Raw genomic sequence first — 18,959 nt, forward strand, 5'->3', positions numbered from 1 at the left:
TTGTAAAAAGTGTTCCAGGGACTCTGTCCCATTTATTGGTAAGAGGAACGTCATGTAATTAAAGGTGTTCTTTTGACATACTGTTGTAAGTTTATTTTGCTTTCTCTGGTTTCTAAAATTACCGTCCAGTCAGCAGTAAGTTGAAAATGTCAAATCTGAAATATCAAATTTTTATTTATCACAATTACAGTAATTAATAGGAATATTGATAAACTTGCCATGGTTTGTTTGTTCATCCATACAGTATTATTGCATGTTTTAACTACATTCTCAAGAATTGTGCCATAAAAATATGTAAAAAATTAATCTAATGATTTCGTCTCGTTTCCTTTTGAAGCAATTCGGTTGATCTTTAAAAATCTCAGAGAGAAAGAACAGAGAACTTCATTGAGATGTTGTCAAGTAAATTGGAAAAGTTTGGCACAGTTGGCCTGTAAAGGTGCTGTCACATGGGTACATTTTCTGGCATTTTTTTGCATCTTGCTGCCAGAGTTTACTCTCAAGCAGCCAGTAGTGGCAGCGAAAAGGGAAATTGCTCATGTTCGTCACCTTACAGCTGAAGATTGAGACCTTTGTTTGTATTATGGAAAGAATAGCCTTTCCAATACATTTGTCAACAGTATAATTTAATTTGGTACAGTAGAAGCATGAGTAGTGTTATTAGTTACATTGTTTAATGTCCTAGGAAAGCTTTTCTTTAATTATTTTGGTGTAAAACAATAGCCAATCAGTTTCACCACAGGCAAGGCCTATCATATGTAGCCTATCATCTCATTTTAAGCCAGATTTACAGCAAGTTTGGCCGTTGTCCTATAAATTTAATGCTCCAGTTGATAAGCTTATTAACAAAATGAATAGTACAGTATCAAGAGCATTACTGTACTTGGTTAAATGCTTATTGACTGCTTTCTGTTTACAGCACTAAACAGCTCACTATATCTGACAGCAATTTGGCATGTGACAACATAAGTACTTTCTGGTGCCCCTATTGGTGATATGGAATCCCAAGATGCCAAAAAAAATTGTGACAGCACCTTAAGTCATACTATCACATAAGTTGGGCCATATTTTTCTAGTGTAACTTAAATAAGTCTTATCAGACCATCTCAGAGTATTTCAGGGACTTTTTATAGATCACAAGATCCAAGCTAACATTATCTCTGGTTTTATTTTGTTAGCCAGTTCAGTGCAATTTAGCCATAGCAATAGTCAGACTTATTAAAACAGGCATGAAAATTATAGTAGGAACCAAATCATTTTTCAATCCTCTTCAAAGCTCTGAGATTGTCTAATGGTATTAAGATGTATTTAATGCTCTAGAGAGAAAAACTGTATTGTTTAGCTTATCAGTTGTAATAGTTTTACTGTAAAATGCCTATTTAATTTCCTGAGCATGTCTCCCCTACACTTATTCAGCTTTCCATCTAATGTTTATAATCTTACCTCAGTATTATGAATACAAAATTAAGTTTTGTAATATAATTTTTTCCAATTTTGTTTCTTTCATTGAGTGAGAGAAAAGTTGGAAGCTGGTTGAATGAAACTAATACCTCCACTTGACCTGCAAGCAAATGTTGTGGTTATTTTAAGAATTGCATTTACAGGTTGGTTGATAGGGAAGTAGACATCAGTAGCTTATATTACTTTTTCACTTGGTCTTTAAGTGGAAGTGATCAAGGTCACTAACTTAAGTGAATATAATCAGCTTGATATATGAGAGGAAGTCCATACATGTTCCATCTTAAATGTTTAAGTATTTATTGATTGAAGTTACAGATTCGTTTTATTAGCTGTAATCTACTCTTGTATTTGTTATTTTTGTAAACATTTGCAGATGTAATTAAAATTGAGAGTTGAATGCCACAATTTTACTGATGGAAAAGGTTTAGCAACTTTAAAGGTTGTTTATTCCATCTATATTTTCTCTAGTAGACTAGTAAATATTTAAGGTAAATGTAGATATATATCTATCTATCTAACCTAATTCTCTCTCTCTCTCAGCTGTGATTAACTTACTGTCATGGCCATATTTATGTTTGCAGTAGAATTTTGTGTACAGTATGTACTTTCATCATGAAGATGAATTGCTGAAGATGGCATTAAGTTGATTTTGACTTAGGTGACTTTACCTTTGTCACCAAAGTCTTGAAACTGCACATTGTCGAGATCATTTACATTCTATTTCTGTTTCTGTTCATGAAAAGTTAATGATTTGCTGAGTTCTTCTGCAGAGCCATAGTTGTTTGTGAGCATTTTGTAAGTACTGTTGCATCTGTTTTACAGTGTATTTTAATCTGTGATGACACTTTCCAAAACTTGTCTTACAAAATTTGATCAGATAAGCACGGAAGTGCCTCAAAGCTTGTACAAATTAGCCCGACAGTGGTCAATGACTTAGGTAGTGTCTTTTGTCTGTAATTGCAAGAAGTGATTCCATAAAAAGCCTGGAGCACTTTCGGATATCCATGTTATAACATGCATGCATGTTAAGCTTTTAACAACTTTCCGTATTAGCTTCAGTGAAATCAGTGTAGGTGCCCAGCAGAGCCAGCAGGAATAACCAAACATGAGTCAGTAGCTATGGTAGGTTTAGTTAAAATACATAAAAAAAAAAAAATTTGAATCTTAAATACTATTTATAGATTTTCTAAATGCCATGTTTAAAGAACTCATATAATGAGCTACCAGCTAAACTAACTATATTACTGGTTTAATTGTTTTAAGTGATCGTCATATTTATATAAATGCACATCTCTTGATTTGGTATGAGATCATTTCTCTGCCTTTCAAAGTACCATACTTTGTGTTTAAATATTTCATTTTATTGTCAATGTAATTTCGGTCACTGATGTAGAGATTTACTGTTCCAGTTTTGGATTGTTTCTATCAAGTTATCCTTTGCTTGAATGTCAAATTGGATTTCATCATTTCTTTCATATGTCTTGTTGATACTGTTTTGCATTTTGACAGGCATTGCATACTGTTTGGAATCCTTTCTTATTGATGTGGACTGCAATAATATAACTCAATTCTGAGTTACTTACTAGGTGGTTTATGTTCATATACAAAACTAAAGGTTAAAAAAAAATACTTTTGATGTTAATGTAACAATTGGATTCATATTATGAAAGACTTTTTAGAAAATTTCATTAAGAGTGATGGCTGCAGTAGCCACATGAATTTTGTAACAAACTACTTTCATTTGTCTGACACTTTCTTTTTCTGCTGGCCAGAGATTAATAATAAGCTGTCTAATATCAATTAAGTTCTTCCTGAGCGATGCTACAGACACACAGAAAATATAGAAAGTAAAACAAAGATATATATTATTAATGATTTATCTCATCATACTAGGGTATCGAAATAAATGTTCAGTACAATAAGGTTTCGAGTCATACCTATGTAAGGCATAGCAGTAGGAAAGAAGAACATCTATGTGATATTAAAGGATAGCTTGCATTCTAGTATATGTAGCTCTTCAAGGATGCACAATTGGTAGTTATCATGGGTATTACCAATGATTTTTGCAGCGTATATGATCTTATTCAGGTCAAAGCAGCAAGTGCTTCTAAAACGTCATCTAAAAAATGAAGGTATCAGAAGACATTGTCAGGAGCAAAGAAATATGACACAAACCTCAATTAGTATATCAGCCACAGAAATCACTGACACCATCGATAACTGCCACTTGCTCATCTTGGAAGTGCTGTGTTTATGTATTGTAATGCAAGCCTTCCCTAAATGTCTTACAGACCAGTGCAGACACCAGAACCATGCTGTTGTGATATTCCACTCACCCAGGTAGCGACCCAAGATCTGTGCATTTTCTTGTTTACTTTGTACAACTGGTGTCTGCAATAACCTTAAGGAGGAGCTGACTAATGAATACTAGACAGCATGTTATTCCCCATAGAAAAAGGAATTATCAAACAAATTGAAAGAGTTACATATGAAATTAATGTGGCTGATACAGCTATCACTTGTATTGAAACTTATAACAATAACCTTAAGGAAGTAATTTCCTCATAGGGGTTTTAACTGTTTTAAATAAGAGCTGTCATAGGAAGATTTGAATGATAAATCTGCTTGCTGGTTCATTAAGTGATAAATTCAAGCATCCACTTTCAGCAATGAAAAATGTTGCAAGAGAAGTAGAAAATTAGAAATCTTTTGAGACTAGGAAACCATAATTCATTTAAGAAATTGGTGGCTTTAGTTATTTAGGATTTATTAAGATGAATATATATATAATTAATGAAACTAGTAAAGAGAATGAGATAGATGTGTGTGTGTTTGATGGTCAAACATATCAATACCAACCACGTTATAAGGCCATTGTTCTAGGTAAACTAAAAAATAAAATTAAGGAATTCGTAGAAACCCAGTTTACGTTGAATGTCTAGTGAAAAGAAAGTTCAGACTACTAGTAATCATTCCTCATATACTGTACAAGAATTTTTAATTTAATTTGGATGAAGTCTAGCTTATGTCTATGTACAGTCTTTAAAATTATGCAGAGTATTGGCCATGAGAAGTGATGTATTAAGATAGCAAATAATACATCTACTCACTTTTTTAATTATGTGTTACATCCAGAACAGATTGCAAGGGAAAAATTTTGGGGGAGGATATTAGACTGAACTTGTGCATGATTTTTGTGTATAGGAAAAGGCCTATAGCTTTCAGTGAAATAAAGTATTTTATTATAAACAAACCTTTTAATCTGAATTAAGAAGTAATACAATATGTACAGTTAGAAACATAATTTCAGCAATTATTGAAAACTCCGAGGTTGTAGTAAATGATCATGTTGTGAAAATTAACAGTTGAACAGCAAATTGATGACCTTGCTTCACATTTTCATGAAGGTTGAAGATTAACTAATACAGTGTTTATATCATTACAATATACTTTTCAAGCACTGTAGTTGTATCGGATGGAATTTAATAATCCACATTTAGCTTGTCATTGGAAAAGACTTCAACAGAGAACAAGCTCAAAATTAGTGACAAAGGCAAGAGCAAAGTATAACTTCTATGTAAATCTAGGTCATGTCAGTTTACATTCAAGTTACATTCAGTAGCCTCATAGGTACTGTGTTTTGCACTATGTGACTGCTCTGCTTGTTTTTTTTTTTTTTTTTTTTTTTTGTCTTTTTCTTTTCTTATTTTTTTCCTCCTAATAAAAGATTGACTGCTTTCAACAGTTTTGGGCTACACGCCTTTTATGAGTGAGCTTACATATTTAGTTAGTTGTAACAGTTTATGCTGCAAACATTTTGTGATGTTCAGTGTGGTGTTAGGTATGTGATGAAATTACCTAAGACTGTTTTAGCAAAATATTAAAAAAAATTAACTATCTCACTTGCTTTCTTTCCAGTGTAGAAAAGAAATTAATTTGAATCCATTAAGGTATTTAAGAAGCGTCATCTTCTGTTGAGCTGTAGTACATAACTGCTGGTAAAGTTCAGTGTTGCATGATGTCATTGTAGGATATACTACTGTGTACCTTACGAGATTTGTTTATTGCAGTACTGCATTTGTCTTTCAAACATATAAACTAAGCTATTAGGTAGTGTCATATTCTCCTAGAGCCCAATATAGTATTGATTGCTCATACATTTTCTCAATTGTCTTAGAATATCAGTCATTCCCAGTACAGTACGGTATCTCAGACTATAAAGAGATGCAAAGGTCTTCATGAATAAAGCAATGTATTTTGTTTGTGAATACTAAGTGTGCATTAGATGCTAAGAGCCTGCTGTCAGTAGAAAGGCCTTAACACTCATTTTGTTAAGAGAATCACTGGTACCTAATGTTTTGGAGGCTGTGGATTTCTAGTGCTACATTTGATATGAAACAATCTTGGCACTTTTAAAGAGCATGTAGTTTTGTATGGTCCAAATTCATGTGCCAGCAAGATTTGTATTCTTTATGTACACTCGCGCGATGTGATTTTGGTTTTTTGTTACAGTAAATAGTGTTACTTTAAAGTTTCAAGTTCAGACAAGATTTCATTACTTTCAGCTTTTGTGAAATGGATGTACTACATTCAGTTGGACTCTAAATTTAACGATTGCATTTACATGTATGTATTTTATATTTTTTATCCATTTATTTGTATTTTATATTTTTTATCCATGAAATGCCTATTTTTTAAAATGAGTAATTTTGCATCTTAAATTTTGAATATGTGAATTTTTAAAAATTGGTTGACTTTTAGGTTGTTCATTAGGCAGTATTCTGAAAGTAGAATTGGTTTTTTTACAGTCAAGAATAATTTCTAAAGGAAGTAAAAGATGTTTTTGAAATTTTCTCCCATTAATCAATGACTACTGTACACCAGTCTTTCAGTTTTATCACTGGTGTCAACCCATGTAGGCTGTTTAGTATTTTACATTACATTATCATTATTATTATTATTATTATTTTACTTTTAGTTTTTATTAGGCTTAACTAAACCACCAACTTGTGGCTTTGCAATAGAGTGGCCTAACCAAATTTACATGAAACATCATGAGAATCAAGAGATTTGTTTGGGATCCTTTCTTTTGAAATCTGGGCGGCAGTCACTTGGTATGTGAATATCTTATGTTCAAGGACATTTAAAGACAACATTACTAGTTTTGGAATAAGCATCTGGAAGTGGCACATAATTTTCCTAACACTGTCTTGTATTTTGATACTATACAAAATTTTATATACAGTATTAGTACTGTACTGTAATACATCACTACTTGTAATTTTATCACAGTGCATGCATTCCATCACCAGTGTGCTGATGCTTATATATTATTTTATAAAGTCTAGATCATACTCTGGTTTTTACTCTGCCTAGATTCACCAATGTAAAGAAGCACCAGATCCATGGTGAATGAGAAGATTACAATACTGATTTGGAAAGTATTGACTGATATGGAAATTATTATTCAGTAGATGAAACCTATTCATATGGAACAAACCCACAGGGGCCATTGGCTTGAAATTCAAGCTTCCAAAGAATATGGTGTTCATCAGGAAGAAGTAAGAGGAAGTAAAGGGAAATACAAAAGAAGAGATCTCACTTATAGCGTCGGAAGCAACTGGTCGACAAGGTGGGCCAGCCAACTCGAGAAAGTGTCTTGTTTCAGGTTAAATATTGCATGTGAGTCCCTTTTTAATTTCTCCTTAATTATACAAGTTTTGGTTTCTCTTCTGAGGTGTAGAAAACATTTTCTGTACATCCATTTCATTTAATTTTATATCCTAAATGGTTTTGCACTCAAAGGCTGGTAACTAATGGAATCTGAACTTGTTTAAGTATGGGATCAAATTTACTGTTAACAAGAAAACGTTATAACTGCTTTTTGACATAATTATAAGCACCTAGACTAAATGCTTACTTATATCTTGAATATACAAAGATGTTTTTGCTTCTCTGTTTGCACTTTTTGTAGTGAAAGGACAAGGTCAACCACTCACAAAATCTACTTATAGTATGGAGTTTCTCAAGAAAATAGAAATTTACCTGTGTAGTCAAGATTTGTGAACACCATTCAGTGAAAATGTGATACTTTCCTGTACTTAAATATTGGTTATTTTTATTTATTCTGGTAATATTAGAATTTGGATCTATATTGATTAAATATTTCAAGTGAATTCTTTCATTATATTTTGAGTTTTTTTGTTCTGTGATAGGTTCTTGGTACATTACAAGTGTATAATATTGTGCAGCTTTTGACGTGTGTGAAGAAAAATTTCTATTACTTGGACACTTTCTATCAAAAATTCAAGGTCACCTTTCTCAAAGTTTCTCTCTTTTTCATTTGATATTGTTGGACAAACTGTTTTCAGTCTGCATTTAGAGGTTCTGAATTCTCCTCAGCTAGAGAGATTATTTTCACACTTGCTTACTGGTATGACAAAATGTGTTTGATCTGATATGTAGTTTGGGTGTGATAAGTATTTTTTTATAATTTAAAATACTATGTTACATTTGATGGGTTGATGTCATATGGACCTTGGGTAGAAGTGAAGTAATGGGGTGTCCAGCATGCTTACAAAGACCTGGAAATCCCCTTTACATCTCAATGCATGTAGAATTGTCAAGGGCCTTCCTTATTTCAATCTGTTTGGTTTGAAGGTCAAATTTTTCATTTGGAGTTGTATAAGAATAGCAAAGTATAGAGTAGAATTTCATTACCTTCAAAGAAAGAGTGAAAACAAGTTCTTCAAGATGTTTTTGTAAAACATGGTGCATTTTAAAAGATTGGCAGATGTTTTTGAAGTTTTTCCTTCTTGCCTGTTATGATATGCAGTTTGGAAAGAGTTGTGTTGTGTTTTGAATTAAAAGGTGATTTCTGTGACAATCCTCATTGTTGAGTCTTGACATATTTAGGTGGTCACTGAAATTGTTTGAGCAATTTGATTTATAATGCCTGTTTTGGTTTGATTTAAAAAGCTTAGGTTTTCCATTCCCGAGTGTTCACCTTATTGTTTGTTTGTATGCTGGGCTACCAGGTATACTGACGGGAGGTAATGACAACAAACGATGCTTATATTTTAAAATGCTGCCATGGCATCTTTCTTCACATTCCCTATTGCAGCTTTAGCTTTATCTTGCAATATTATTTTTAAGAATTGTATTTTTATAACTGTTCTTGAGTCTTACTTAACTGTGATTGTTGCTTTTGACTGGAATTAAATCAAACTGTATGCTGTTTGCAATTGATAATATCAGTAACTATGAGACTTGCTTTTGGCATTATAGAATGTTCTGCATTTGGTTCAGTGCGGCTGATTGGTTCATTCTTAGTGCAAGGAAAATTTATAACACCTTTCAGAGGCAAGTAATGTCACTGTTGTTATTTTACATTATTGTTATTATGTATTACTGACATGAAATAAAATGGAGAATCTGTTCTCATATATTAAACAATGGATTTTTATTTTAAACCTGTTTTTAAAATGTAATTTAAAGTTAACATGTAAAATAAATCACTGCCTTGACATTAGCCAGAAAATAAAGGGGTCTAACGATAACTTCTGAAAACTTGGGGCTGCAGCAACATGCCATCAAATGTAACCACAAATGAAAATGCATGACCAAGGCAGTGGCTTTAATGTGTTTTGTAGAAACACGCAGCAAAATGAAAAATAATGGCAGTTATCTTTAGAGATCACAATTAAAACTTTCATCAAAAGAAAAAATGAAATTGATAAATTCATGAGAAAGTCACTGCATGTCCAATAGCCATTTTGATATATTGCTGAAAAAGTTGCATACTATCAGACAAAATACTGAAAAAATTAAGACAGTGGAACATATATATGAAAAAGGAAAAAAGACAAGTAATTCAAGTACTTATAATAAACGCCAATATAAAATGTCTACTTTTGTTAATGACAACTTTCACATAATACCCTCAGTAACTACTTCATCCTCTGGATTCAAAGGTGGAACACATCTGAGCATGTTAACAACATGAAATGATATTCCTTTAATTTGAAATGATATTGTGGCACCCTCCTCAACCCATGAAGAAAATAGCTTAGGAACTGCAATGTACACAACTGTAAATTTTCATATACTGGCTGTAAAGCTTTGAAACAATAATACTTTCACAACCATCAACTTACTTAATCAAGTAAAGTCACCTTCAAAACTTGTTCTCTACTTTTCAACAACCATCAATGATAACAGAAGACTTAAATGCCCACAATCCAAATTTGGGTCACAATTATTATACAATTAATTCCAGATTTCCCACTGAACAATTGATAAATGTTAATGAGTTTTTCTTTCGAAATAGCAGTAAAACACATTTTTTCTAAAACAAATGGGACATTTTAATCAGGTGGCCTAAGTATGTGTTTCTCATGTACTGTACACAGGGTTGATGGGTTCGAAGAGCAATAGTTACTGAAAATGCAATAGACAGGTAATTATTTTTAATTAGACCAAGAGCATAAAAAAAACACAAGCCACAACTGATGTATGTACACCTGAACTTTGGACACCTCATAGTAGATTAACATTCTGCATGCTCATAACCATCATTGCTACATACATGATATTTAGCCTGTAGGTTTTTTACAGGAATTCAAAATTAAAAATGAAGTCAATAACAGACACAATAAATGTACATGAGGCGCATACTGTATTTACACTTCTTGTACCATCCTTCACTGTGTTTCACCTGTAATATCCATGGGGTATTATAAAGAGGCAGCCCTGAACTGCTTATAGCACCTGTAATGTAAAATTATCACACACAAAACCTATTTTCTGTACAGTAAAATATATACATTTAGTTATAAGAATTAACTTTAATCTTTTGCTTATACTGTCACACAAACTACTATAGCATATATTATATATATATATATATATATATATATATATATATATATATATATATATATATATATAATATATATATATATATAGATATATATATATATATATATATATATATATAGATATATATATATATATATATATATATATATATATATATATATATATATATATATATATATATATATATATATATATATATATATAGGGATGGTTATGATAGGTAAACTTAATAAGACAAACTAATATTCTCGCTGAAATTACATTTATGGACATACAAAACCATTTAAGAGTACAGACTAACAATTTTAAATATTAGCAAACTTAATAAGACAAACTAACTTCCTCACTGAAATTACATGTATGGATAGTACGAGGCTTCTTAAACTCAAATTCATTTAAAAGATTCTTATGCAACTATGTCTGAAATTTATCATCAACCAGTTTGTTAAGATGAAGCTGAAAATTGCAAATAAAATTGTCAGCCATACAAATGTTTGCAAACTTAGGCAATTGCGAACATATAATTCCCCAAGTCATATTCAGTAGGGTGTTAAGAGTGAAAAGCATCTATTTCAGAATTAAAGTATCTTTTTTTTTACAGTTAAAATATCATTTTTATATCCTAATTTTAAAGGCAGCATTTAGGATGGCTCCTGTTTACGTCACTACGAGTATTGGAGAATTCGAGTACCCTGGCATATACTGAATTAACATCAAATACAGTAATACATCTCTATATTGTTCAATAATAGATCATCTATATAAATATGTGTACATTCATATCAAAGTCTACCTTCTAGGGATTAATTTGTAAGAATTTAGTCATAAAAATGTAATGAACTGGTAATGTTAGGGCAATAATTAGCACCAACGTGGACGCCTCTTATATTGCTCATTTTTTTATAGAATGGGTATGCTAAATAACTGAACCAATACTTAATTACACATACGCGTGCGTAAGAACACATGCAATTATGAAGTTCGTGTAAACATCACGTTTGTCATTCCTTGCGAATCATTAAAACTTTCGACAGTATCACGTGACTGAAAATATTAAACCAGATGTGGTGCGGATATGCAAAACCAATTTCATTATGGGTTTTAAAATGAAAAGCAATTAACTAATATTTCCCAGCGCCAAAAATACTGAACAAGTTACTATAGGTCTATATCTTTCTTGGTAAAATAGGCCATACACCGTTGTGTCGATGTTGAATTATCTCTCATTTCCTCTGCAGTGTTCTCTCATTACATGCAAACACTTTCTGATATACCAGGGCTTCGACTGGCAGGGAAGTTCGATCAACGCTTTTCCTCATTTCCGGCTCCCACCAAGTTTTCCCAAGACAAAGACACCGAACTTTGTCGACCCACGAGACGAGAAAGAAGAGTTCGTCTTGCGTGTGCATGACCGTGTGAGGTTGAGTTGCGGCATTCAGGTGGTTCAGGGTTCGGGGTGGGTGGGGTTGGGGTGCCGCGTTTGGCCTGGGAAGATATTGTTGTTCTGAAGTTGACGCAGTGTTTGGGAGTTACGTCACTTGGTCAGCGGCCGGTAGTGACTGGTATATCTGTCGTGTCAGGGAGCAGGTCACTCACTGGTTTGCTTCCGCTCGTCGGCTGTGCGGATACCGTGTCGAAGCAAGGATATTATATACATATACATACCAGTACTATATTTACTTGTAGATTTTTGCTAGTGATCTTGTCGAAAAATTCTGAAGCTCATTTGATATATTTGAGTCTTCGGCAATACAACTGGAGTGCATTTGATATTATCTGAGTCATTCTTCTAGGTGATATCACACAAAGTTTGGGTGAACTGAATACTAGGAATATGCATGAGGAAAAAAACGAGAGATTCTGTCACAATGAAAGTGTGTGCTGTGTAAACTGATAATTCTGACTATCTGGAATTGTGGATTCTTTTTGGTTAACGAGTTGTTACTTTCCGACACAAAGAAATGACAAACACAAACTGCATTCGGGAGTGGGTCTCATTCAATGCGATCAAAAGGTATGTATTGATATAGCCTACTATCAATCAAATTTCTGTTAGGGGTTCTCGAAGAACTGTCATACTATACACACATATTTATACACACATATATATATTCCTGTTCATTCCTTTGAGGGAGCTTGGCCTCAAATGGTGTTAGCCCTTCAGTTCTCCGTGCTGGTTCTAACCCATGTGGGAATCAAACTAAGATTTTCGCAGGTAAAGAAGTAAACCTACTAAACACTGGACCGCCAGTAAACATACATATAGTGTGTAATTTTGATGTCCACAATGTCCTCTGAACTTCTCGGTTTCTTCACACTTTGGAAACGCTTGTCACCACCGAGCCTAGATCCAAATGAGGAAAGAAATGAAATTATTCTGACGTCCGGGCTAGATTCGAACTCGCATCTGGGGTATCAGAACGAGGTAACGTTAACTACTTGGCCACAAATAAAGGCATAAGTCCATTCCCGCTCGTTTGTATATATATCTGCCAATTTCAGATACATTTACTATAGCTTGAATAGGCTCGCCTTCACCATCATAACCAGGAATTTAATCGCTTACTGCTTTTTATTTTTTTTTACCTCGTTCCCATACCCCAGATGCGAGTTCGATTCTGCCCCGGGCGTCTGAATATCATCGCTTTCTTCATTTGGATTTAGGTTTAGTGGTGGCAAGTGTTTCCAAAGTGAGAAGAAATCGAGAAGTTAAGAAATAAACTGAACTGATATTCATCAAGCACCAGGTCATGCAGACCGCATGGTGCCATGTTATGCTATTTATAGATAGAGTATGGTCAAAGTTAGTGACTGATAGGTCATATTTGAAAGAAGTAGACTACACTTTCTATGAAGAAGTCTCTGCTTCGGTGAGAATATCCTGAAGGTGAGATGGACGGGGAAGAGAGGTTAGGCTAGGAAATGCTCTGTTGCGGGCGACTGTTGGTTTGGGGCAGGAAAGGATTATATGGGATACTGAAAGGGACGTATCACAAGCTGGACACAGTGTTGGAGGGGATCCGTTCATCAAGTGGGAGTGGCCGGTGGATTCTGAGTATATACATATAGTGTATGTATTTTCCCCCTTCTTCCTTTTTGGAAGGGTTGCAGAGGGTGCAGCCTTCACGTTTCTAGGCAAAACTTTGGGAAAGAGGATGCCATTTCAGAGCAGGCGTTGGACAATATAGGCTATATATATATATATATATATATATATATATATATATATATATATATATATATATATATATATATATATATATATATATATATATATATAATGCTGTATATTAAAGCTAGTTAAAGTCCTCCTGGACCTCAGTAGGCTCATAGGGCAGGCGCTGATCTGTTTCTTAGGCCGACAGCCTATGACACGTGGCTAGTGTGTCGCTAGGGCCCATTGTTTATATATATTATATATATATATATATATATATATATATATATATATATATATATATATATATATATATATATATATATATATATATAGAATGCTTATATTTACTGTAGCTTTTGTATCACAATCAACTTTGTTAAAATTTACTTAACTGCTCTCTGCATCGTTAAAAGAAAACTGTAGAAAATGCAACATAAAATCAAGGAAATTTGTAAAAGGACGCTCGTACCCTTTTGAGAGAGAGAGAGAGAGAGAGAGAGCAGTAAGGACATTCTCCACTGGAGACAAGATATAAATCTCAAATGTACTTGTTTAACCTAAAAGCTCCAACCCCCAACAACCCCACTCCCCCTCCCCCTCCCCCTACGTCCAGTAACGAGGTGCGTGTCAAGTCACCCGATCAAAGTAATAGAAAATCATGTCGACAGGAATAAAAGTCACGTTATATTAGTTATGTAGCTCTTTGGATATCACGAAATCATTACTTATCAAGCTGGCGTTGGTATTAAAACTCACAATGTTATAATCAAGGTTACAGATCATTAATATGTATTCGTAATGGCCATAACAAAGATGAGAGAGTATTTGCCTGAGCAAAAATGAAAGAAATGAGTATAGCATTTGCACTGACTACTCCTGGGAGATAGTGCATATGCAGTGCAAGTTGCAGAGCGGTTGTACAACGTTTGTCATCTCAATGAAAACATGTAATGCATTCGTAAAATTCACGGCAAGTGAAAGTTGATATGTGTGCAATGGCGGCCCCACCAAAAAAAAAGCGATCGAGTAAGCCCATTACCAAGATTAAAACGAGACAATGTGTTTGTGAGGAAAAGACTAGTAATATATAATAATGAGTTTGTGAGGAAAAGACTGATAATATATGGAGTAATTTTACAATGGCGCCATAAAGAGACTGTGGTGACTGTAATGACTATTACAAAAAAAAATAGTGTTGACAAAGACCGCATTAAAGAAAAAGGTTGGTGTATTATCTCGTAACGCCAATTTTATCATTAGAGTTTATTGTATTTGCAACAGCACAATTAAAGAAAGAGGCACTGAATTTCCCAAAGCAAGATGCAGGGACGAAATTGAGCATTTGTAATGGGAAGATTGAAGAAGCAATCTATTTATAATAACTAGATTAAAGATAGACGAAGTGTATTGGTAAATATATTCAAAAACAAAAATTTCTTCGTTTAATCCTCGCTTGGATATAGGCTTATAACGTTAAGCAATATATATAATATATATATATTTGTATATATATACAAATTAATAAATATACACACTATATATAAACAAATAAATAAATGCATATATATATATATATATATATATATATATATATATTATATATATATATATATATATATATCTGTTGTTATATATATATCTGTTGTTACTAACGACTGCCTTAAATACTTTAAAACTACTTAAAAATATCCGTAGCAGAACTCGACTTTCATGACAAAAATTCCAAGGTTAATTATAATTACATTTAGCAACAGAAAGGATTAGGAATCTCGCATGTCTGCGAAACATGATCTCAGGTAATTAATTTTATTCTTGAAGTTCACCCAGTCACGTCACTTAAATAAAATACGGTATCTGGACATCGTTCGTGCTTTGCAAAATGAAATCCATTGGGATTACTGAATCTAAATGAGCTGTTTTAGATATACCAGTATGAAGAAGGCGTTTTTTAGGAAAATGAGATTTGAGTAAATGAAGAAATTTCATAACTCTTATCCCAGATGCATTTCAGTTAAAGAGAGCAATTAAAATATGGGTGAAAAAATGTATAAAGACTCTGTAAGGCTTTGAAACTTCTCTATAAAGTTAGTTCATCATAGAGTCGGCAATTGAAGAGCGAATGTGACTATGTTCATCTCACGTTTCCCCCATGAAGCCACAATCATAAACGAATATGGATATTGAATATAAATAAGGTATAATTATAGTAGAAGCCTCCTATACATTATCTCGCCTCCTTCCTGTTAGGTGAACACAATGAGGAAGAGGCAGGTCATCGATTTCCGTTTGAGAACGATCTTTATACTATAATATATATTTCTGAATGGCTTATCGACAACGTGTCCCCCATTCAAATACAGGAGTGACGTAATCTGACCGCCGCTACAACACCTGTCCTATAAAGTAGTTATTCAAAATGTGTTTCAAAGCTATTAAAAATAAACAAAATGATGCCCACTGCAAAACTCTACTCCACAATACATATATATATATATATATATATATATATATATATATATATATATATATATATATATATATATATATATATATATATATTATATGACGCTGAAAACAAGACGTTAAAAATTATATAACTATAATAAAGAACGATTTATTTCTGTTTATGGGACTTTGCACCAACTACCGTAAAGCTATCGAGACGAAAGCAAACTGACATTATAAAGCAACTGCTACAGATCTCACAACAATAAACTTATTTCTTTTTCACTGCCTAGAACATAGATCAGGGGTTGCTCCTGAATGGCTGAATATTCCTGGCGTAATAGACGCAGGCATGAAACAGAGAAAGGGGTAGTCATTGACCTGAAGCACTGACGTGTATGTTTCAGTGTCGAAACCAAGGTACTTGCGGTGAAGATTTATGTAAATTAATAACTGATTACGTAGGTACATATTGGATGATAGCTCTCATTATAAAAGAGACATGATACTAAACTAAAATAAAGCGATGTAAAAGAGCACATAGTCATGATATCCAGTAGTTTTACAATGGAATGATGAAGAAAGTAAAGACTGCAAAGATTATAACAACAAAGCATTAGTGTATTACAAAGACCATATTACCGAAAGAGGCAGTGTATTACTTCGTAATACCAATGTATAATTACAGTTATTGTATTTGCAATAGCAAGATTAAAGAAAGACGCACTATTTTTTTAAAAATCAGGTTGAAAAGGTATACAATCCAAAGCAAACGAATATAATGCATGCTGATTACATTACGAGTCTCCATCAATCACCCACGACCTCTGAGTCGAGATTTTATGTTCCGTGTTTTCTGCAGCAAATCTAGAGTAATGGAAGAGTGTGTCATTTCTATAAAGAATAAGTCAATCTTTTTAAAGTCCTGGGGAAGGTACAGTAATTAACTTGCTCGTCACGTTAGTCTTGCATGAAAAGAAAGATTTCGCTCTACTGACAAGGACAGTGCCAAGTGGAATGCAAATATAGCGAAAAATGAACAAATATCACTTTTTTTGTGGAAAGCACAAATCCCTCACCGAGTATGAGACCAGCATAAAATCACTACTTGTCAACATTGGCCTAATCCAGAATTCCTCCCACTGATATTGCGAAGACAAATAGGAAAGGAAAGAGCAAACGGTGAAACACACACACACACACACACACACACACACACACACACACACACACACACACACACACACACACACACACAAGCAAAAATCGTCTGCTAACTCGAAAGGTGTTTGACTTGTTTATTTTTTTTTTTGTGTGGGTAATTTCTCGCACATGCAAGTAGAATTTTTCTTTAATAGCCGACAGTTTCTATTTGTAGATCTCGGCAATAAAATAAAATTGCATGCATGAAAGCAATAACTTGCAAATACCCAGTTCTTAAAGCCAGGAATTCAACAGCGAAATATATTTCTGCAATATTGCTGCCGTCCTTGTCTTGTTGATTTAGCTCGTGGGTAAACATTAAGAATTTAAGGCGTTTTAAAACAATGTGAATTTTCTTTACTGAAACTCACTCTTACGAAGAACAGAAAGATTCAAATTTGGACTGGCTAGTCAATCTTCCGTCATTTCTGCTTTATTCTGACGCTCTGAAATCCAAACTGACTGTGAATATAGACCTTTTTGATTTTAGCCTCTTCCAAAAAACGAGGTGGACTCTTAATGAGATAAAGTATTTTTTAGAGCCATTATTATTATTATTATTATTATTATTATTATTATTATTATTATTATTATTGCTGGACCAACAAAGGCCACCCAGCTCTAATCTTGGTGGCCTCGCCCAAATCGTTAGCTAGCCTCACAGAACTCAACAGGATAGTAAAATACAATTAACAAACAAGTGACACATTAGTGGAAATTTTAAGCATACAGTATTTTACTCTTAGAAGGGGTGAGGGTTCCTAAAACAGATAGGCGTAAGACAACTGGGTATGGCGAAAGGACGTCTAGTTACATAATCCTCAATGTTACGTAGCTAATGGAAAAAAAGTCATGTTAGGTTCATCCTTTTTGCTAGCGTCTCCATATAAACATATAAAATTCTATAAAATTAGGAATACGACACAATGAAGTTCTCCAACTTCTCTCTCTCTAAGGTAAGGCGAACATGCCTCCTTAACCTGACATGCTGTACGATCCTGTAAACAGTGACGAGAGTGAAGTAGTGGCAGAATGACTGCTCAGCTGACTGGCTGTTGAATTAAAACTCTTCACAAATTATTGGTGGGGACGTACAGCAAGATACGTGGTATAGTCCTGTAGAAGAGATACAGAGATGGCACAAGGTAATCAGTAAAAACCTGGTTACTGATAAGAGAGAGGACGTAAGATAAAACTCCTTCAAGACAAACGCTGGAATTCCCTTTTATGGATGAGAGTGGCTCCACGTGAAATGAATAAGTTCTACACAAAACTGGAGAGACGGGAATGATTCGATTATAAGCGGCAGGTTATGAGAACTTCAACCACCAAAGAGGTAGGTTTGGCCAGGCTTGTGTTGTGATACTTCCAAGACATGTTAATTTATTTCTATGTTCAAAGCAGGGTTCTATTTGAGGGACTGAACTTACAGTTTCTCAAACATTATTTGGAAGTATGACAGATTCCTACAGAGATTCTGATATACGTTTAAATTGTATCAATCTCAGAGCCTTTCCAACACAAATTCCAAACATAAAACTACTGGTAAGAAGACGATTTATCAAATATTGCGCTGCGAGCACACCTTTTTAGTCTTACGGGATGGCAATCATGTTGGTCATTACTTCAACCACTTTATGAAATGTTTACAAAATACAGGATTTACTTCATTATTCAGTTCGGCATGGATAGCAAAACTTGAAAATGCTAAACTGAAAACACTGAGATCTGCCCTTCTGAGTACACAACAGCGACTTTAATAAAATGAGCACTCAAGAGCGAAATTTTAGTAGATTTTACTTGGGTACTA

The 18,959-nt window shown here is 33.6% G+C and overlaps 1 protein-coding gene and 1 long non-coding RNA gene across 2 annotated transcripts in view; one reads left to right on the plus strand and one right to left on the minus strand.

Moving 5' to 3' along the window:
• LOC136832521 (uncharacterized) overlaps nt 1–18,959 on the minus strand; it is a 55,842-nt gene that overhangs the window by 16,645 nt on the left and 20,238 nt on the right. The window lies entirely within an intron of this gene.
• The window catches only part of LOC136832519 (facilitated trehalose transporter Tret1-2 homolog), a 23,685-nt gene continuing 16,530 nt past the window's right edge, over nt 11,805–18,959 (plus strand). Inside the window, exon 1 of the mRNA XM_067093437.1 lies at nt 11,805–12,355. The gene's annotated coding sequence lies outside the window, so the exon portion shown is untranslated. The remainder of the gene's footprint in view (nt 12,356–18,959) is intronic.

The sequence above is a fragment of the Macrobrachium rosenbergii genome, chromosome 50, assembly GCF_040412425.1.
Source record: "Macrobrachium rosenbergii isolate ZJJX-2024 chromosome 50, ASM4041242v1, whole genome shotgun sequence".
Classification (NCBI taxonomy): Eukaryota; Metazoa; Arthropoda; class Malacostraca; order Decapoda; family Palaemonidae; genus Macrobrachium; species Macrobrachium rosenbergii.